Source organism: Littorina saxatilis, unplaced genomic scaffold (assembly GCF_037325665.1).
Source record: "Littorina saxatilis isolate snail1 unplaced genomic scaffold, US_GU_Lsax_2.0 scaffold_1073, whole genome shotgun sequence".
Taxonomy (NCBI): Eukaryota; Metazoa; Mollusca; class Gastropoda; order Littorinimorpha; family Littorinidae; genus Littorina; species Littorina saxatilis.
Genome location: NW_027126592.1, coordinates 1 through 6094, shown reverse-complemented (window position 1 = coordinate 6094; position 6094 = coordinate 1).

Below are 6094 nucleotides of genomic sequence, written 5' to 3'. Positions count from 1 at the left end.
ATTTGTGTAGTGCGTGCGTGCGTGTGTGTGTGGTGTATGTGTGTGTGTGTGTGTGTGTGTGTGTGTGTGTGTAGAGCGATTCAGAGTAAACTACTGGACCGATCTTTATGAAATTTTACATGAAAGTTCCTGGGTATGAAATCCCCGGACGTTTTTTTATTTTTTTCATATATGTCTTTGATGACGTCATATCCGGCTTTTTGTAAAAGTTGAGGCGGCACTGTCACGCCCTCATTTTTCAACCAAATTGGTTGAAATTTTGGTCAAGTAATCTTCGACGAAGCCCGGGGTTCGGTATTGCATTTCAGCTTGGTGGCTTAAAAATTAATTAATGACTTTGGTCATTACAAATCTGAAAATTGTAAAAAAAAATAAAAATTTATAAAACGATCCAAATTTACGTTTATCTTATTCTCCATCATTTGCTGATTCCAAAAACATATAAATATGTTATATTCGGATTAAAAACAAGCTCTGAAAATTAAATATATAAAAATTATTATCAAAATTAAATTGTCCAAATCAATTTAAAAACACTTTCATCTTATTCCTTGTCGGTTCCTGATTCTAAAAACATATAGATATGATATGTTTGGATTAAAAACACGCTCACAAAGTTAAAACAAAGAGAGGTACAGAAAAGCGTGCTATCCTTCTTAGCGCAACTACTACCCCGCTCTTCTTGTCAATTTCACTGCCTTTGCCATGAGCGGTGGACTGACGATGCTACGAGTATACGGTCTTGCTGAAAAATTACATTGCGTTCACTTTCATTCTGTGAGTTCCACAGCTACTTGACTAAATATTGTATTTTCGCCTTACGCGACTTGTTTCTTATGCTATGGAATAGCATAATGATTAAATACACGTGTAATAAATATTTCATACTCGTGTAAGAAATGATTAAATACACGTGTAATTAACATTTCATGCGCGTGTAAGAAATGTTTAAATACACGTGTAATTATTTATTACACGTGTATTTAATCATTTCTTACACGTGTATGAATTATTTATTACACGTGTATGAATCAATCATTACGCGCGTATTAATTATTTAGTACGCGCGTATGAATCATTTCTTACGCGCGTATGAATTATTTATTACGCGCGTATGAATTATTTATTACGCGCATATTTAATCATTTCTTACACGTGTATGAACAATGTTTTACACGTGTATTTAATCATTTCTTACACGTGTAAGACATGATTAAATACACGAAAAGCCGGATATGACGTCATCAAAGACATTTATCAAAAAAATGAAAAAAACGTATGGGGATATCATACCCAGGAACTCTCATGTCAAATTTCATAAAGATCGGTCCAGTAGTTTAACTAGTCTGAATCGCTCTACACACACACACAGACAGACAGACAGACACACACACACACACACACACACGCACATACACCACGACCCTCATCTCGATTCCCCCCTCTACGTTAAAACATTTAGTCAAAACTTGACTAAATGTAAAAAGGAGGTAAAACAATGGTTGCTGAACATACATAAAATAAAATTATAAAACAAAATTGTGTTCGATCATCAATACTTTTTGTGTGCAAAGTAACGTTTTTTTAGTTGGACGTACTGTTTCGTGAGAATAAACTAGACACAGAAATGCTCGAGAGGTACTTACTTCTGTTTCTTCCCGACTGAACAAGGTTGATATCTGGCACCCTTTCATATTGGAGATCCCACCCGTAGGCTGTAAACAAGCTTTGAATTGCAGCCTCCTTCTCTTCGTCCACACGCAATTAAATGCAAAACACCATGATAAAAACTGTTCCGACCCTTGTAATTTGAATTCAAACGTATACGCGGGAAAGAAAAGCGCGTCTTGACCTCTGGCAATCCGTGGTAGTTGAATAAGGTGCCGTGTGGGTAGCTCATTACAATATCCTAGTTTTCATTGGCTCTGCATTGGTCTGTGGTGCCAGTGACGTAGCCATGTACATGTAGCACGTGATAGGGAGTGCATGCGCAGTTAGCTTATATTCGGGTGGCTGTGGAACAATTCAAATCATATCTTTTTGGCGGCGTTGAGGAGCGGCGGCCATCTGGATTTGCCTCCTTACTCTTTGATTTTTCGGTTATAACCTATTCAGAAGTGATACCTTGGATTATGAGTGACCATCTATGTGCACGGTTATTTGTGCCTGGACAGTTCATTGCCGGGAATTTTATCGGCCATTGTTTCGTCTCTGGTCTTGTTGTGATGTCAGACACAGTGCTGATAAAAAGTTCCCTGAGCGGTGAATAGTTTTGCTTTCTATATTATGTGACATCAAATCCCGTCAAACTCAGTTTTGATCTGAAATTACACATTTCAGTGGCATTATTGTGTTTTTACAATGGCTATGTGTGACATTACTAACATTTCAACACAGAAGTACCATAAACGGAAGAGGAACGGGACGTGGGAAGTGTATTCACGTAAAAGTGGCAGGAGACACATCGAGTTGTCATTTAGAAGCGAAGACGATAGAGATGCCTTTGATGCTGAATTTGCAAACGCCAAAAACGCTTCCGGATTTTCTGCAAACCATGATGTTCTCAGTCACTTACTAGACAGTTATTTGAACAGTCGGTTAGTTACAAGGTCGGTTTGCCCAATGTCACCATCGTCAGCAACACCATTATTATCATCCTCTTCGTCGTCGCTGCCATCATCATTCTGCAGTCCTTCGACGTCATCGTCGCTGCCATCATCATTCTGTAGTCCTTCGACGTCATCGTCGCTGCCATCATCATTCTGCAGTCATTCGACGTCATCGTCGCTGCCATCATCATTCTGCAGTCCTTCGACGTCATCGTCGCTGCCATCATCATTCTGCAGTCCTTCGACGTCATCGTCGCTGCCATCATCATTCTGCATTCCTTCGACGTCATCGTCGCTGCCATCATCATTCTGCAGTCCTTCGACGTCATCGTCGCTGCCATCATCATTCTGCAGTCCTTCGACGTCATCGTCGCTGCCATCATCATTCTGCATTCCTTCGACGTCATCGTCGCTGCCATCATCATTCTGCATTCCTTCGACGTCATCGTCGCTGCCATCATCATTCTGCATTCCTTCGACGTCATCGTCGCTGCCATCATCATTCTGCAGTCCTTCGACGTCATCGTCGCTGCCATCATCATTCTGCAGTCCTTCGACGTCATCGTCGCTGCCATCATCATTCTGCAGTCCTTCGACGTCATCGTCGCTGCCATCATCATTCTGCAGTCCTTCGACGTCATCGCCGCTGCCATCATCATTCTGCAGTCCGTCCACGTCATCGTCGATCTCTTCGCCGGCAAATCATATTTCGTCACCAGTGCCATCATTGTCATCTCCAACTACATCCCCGCAAGGTACGTCGTCTTCACTGTCTTCCTTTGCATCAGGCCATGCAGACGACCCAGCGTGTACCCCCCATCTATTTGTAGGTGAACAGCGGCAAGTAGTGTCGCTTGTGGAGAGTGTGCAACAGCACGCTGTTGTATGTGATGCACCTTTGGTACAAGTGTCGTCTTGCATGGACGGACATGTTTACAGTGTTCAGTTTAAATGCATAAAGAAGCACACAGTTTCGTGGAGTTCCTCGGGCGACCTTGGAGACAAGTTTCTAGTGAACGACCGTTTATTTCTGGCATACATTTCATCCGGAATCCTTCCAGTGCAATACAAAAAGTTTTCTGAATTTGCCTGCATGGGAAAGATTTCGGATCGTTTTTTAGACGAGCGGCTTCCTCGCTTCAGTGCTGTGACCAGTTTTCTTCAGAAACTGTCAACGACGTCAGCCAGGTCTGAAGAAGAAAGGCTCAGTGCTGGTGGCGAGGTGCGTGGTATCAGTGTGATGACGGATGCCCGCCATGCATCGCGTAAGAACTCGTATCACACTGACCACGTCACTGTTGGGCGAAAGTCCCACAAGGTTTTGAACATGCAGCATCTTACTAAAGAGGACGATGTCTGCACCCAACGACATGAAGCGTTGGGTTGCAGGAGAATGTATAGTGACATGGAGGCAGTTGGAGTCGACATAGCCGAGCACGTACATGATAGGAATATGTCTGTTAATAAGTTTGTCAAAACCAGAGGTGTGAGGAATGTGAATGAGAGATGGCATGTTGCGAAAAGTGTGACTGTGGGTGTTCGGAAGTTCGGGCAAGGTACAAAAAAGTCGTTAGGCAAGACATGGCATCCAGAGTTGACAGACAAGCCAAGTGCAGTCAGAGACCACCACTGTGACGGTGACAAAGACAGACTACGTCAGCTCCTGGATGTTTGTGTCTTGCACTTTCAAAACAATCATCAAAACTGTGATATCTCTTCCTCTTGCAAAAGACAAGGGTACATTCCATCGCTATGTGTTCTAACCAGCGAAGCTGCCATACTTTTGTTGACAAATTTTATTCACAAACACGTTGTTTATAAGAACGCAGAAGACTTTGTCCTTGCTCGAGACACTTACTACGTTGAAAGTTTCAACAATGTATGTTTGATTTACCTACAAAAACGTGTGCACTTCAGACGAAGACTACATTATGAGCTATGCATGGACCTGGCTGTTTTGGACTGGAATGAACACGTTGACCGCGAGTCAACCTGCCACTACCAGCGTCAGAGTGCAGAGCACCACAGGCGCCGGAGGGGTCAACGAGTTCTAAAAAAAAAGTCCTTCCAGTTTGTCCACGACATCTGGGTCCATGTGGTTCATCAATACAAATGTGATGAACTGAGCGATGATAGCACAAGTTGTGATGAGTCTTCTGATCATGAATAGGTGCAGTTGAACTGTTTGAATGAAATCTAGCTGATCTCTCTCTCTCTCTCTCTCTCTCTCTCTCTCTCTCTCTCTCTCTCTCTCTCTCTCCATCTCTCTCTCTCTCATACACACACACACACACACACACACACACACACACACACACACACACACACTGGCACACACACACACACATACACACACACACACACAGGCACATACTAGCACACACACACACACACGCACACACACACACCCGCTCGGCTTTTTGTCCCCTCTGCCTCACTGATTTGGTTTTGTGTTTATTTCGTCATTATTTTGTTAGTAAATAGTGAACATTGCTTCAATGCCGAAGCAAAAAACATCATTATTGGTTGTAATTTGCTACCAATTTTAAAACCCGAATATCGTATTACATAGTAATTTTGACAGCAGTTCAAATGTGTACATTAACCAGTTCCATTCAGCAGACTTTCAGGTCTTTGTGATTGATTTCTGGCCAGGAATTCATCACGCTTTCTATTGTTCATTCGTTTCCTGTGACATCAGCAAACCAGCAAAGTGTGAGTGTGTGTGTGTGTGTGTGTGTGTGTGTGTGTGTGTGTGTGTGTGTGTGTGTGTGTGTGTGTGTTTGTGTGTCTTTGGTTATGTCGGTTTTTGTTGTTGTTGATGTTGATGAGTACGTAACAAAATGTAGTCAGTATATATGGCATGACCAAAGTAAAGAGAATTTGTCATGGGATGTGGCAACAAATCATTGGAAATTCACCATGGGCAATCAACCCAAGCCTAGAAGTTGTAGAACTATATTTTGTTTCAGTCTTGGCAAGGCCAGTTTTGTCCAGTTCCGGAAAAGACATAATGAATTCATTCACCCTGCTGAGACGAAAAAAACAATTCCATGGATAAAAACGTATAAGCTTATTATCCCGTGACGCATCAAAGCTAAATTTTGTTTTGAAATGTCATTACAACGTACAGATAACTTATAACGACATAATCGCCTTCACAAGACAGGAAAAACGCACACTTTGTTTTTCGTCTGCTACAAATCTAGTCTTGTTGGTTGACGGAGAGAATAAAGCTTCAATCATACCTTTATCAACAGGAATAAATGCTCAATCCGCTGTCAGTTCGCAACTGAACCTTGTTTTTTTCTTTAACTTTTTGGTTAACATTGAAACGGCAATCCAAAAGAATGTTTCAGCTGTTTCAAGACAGAGGCTTAGCTCCTTCTTTTGAGTTGCTTTTCAGTCTAAAATGACACCGGAAGCGAACAAATTGTCGCGTATACTGTCGTCACAAAAAGACGTCATGACAAAGTTACACGCAA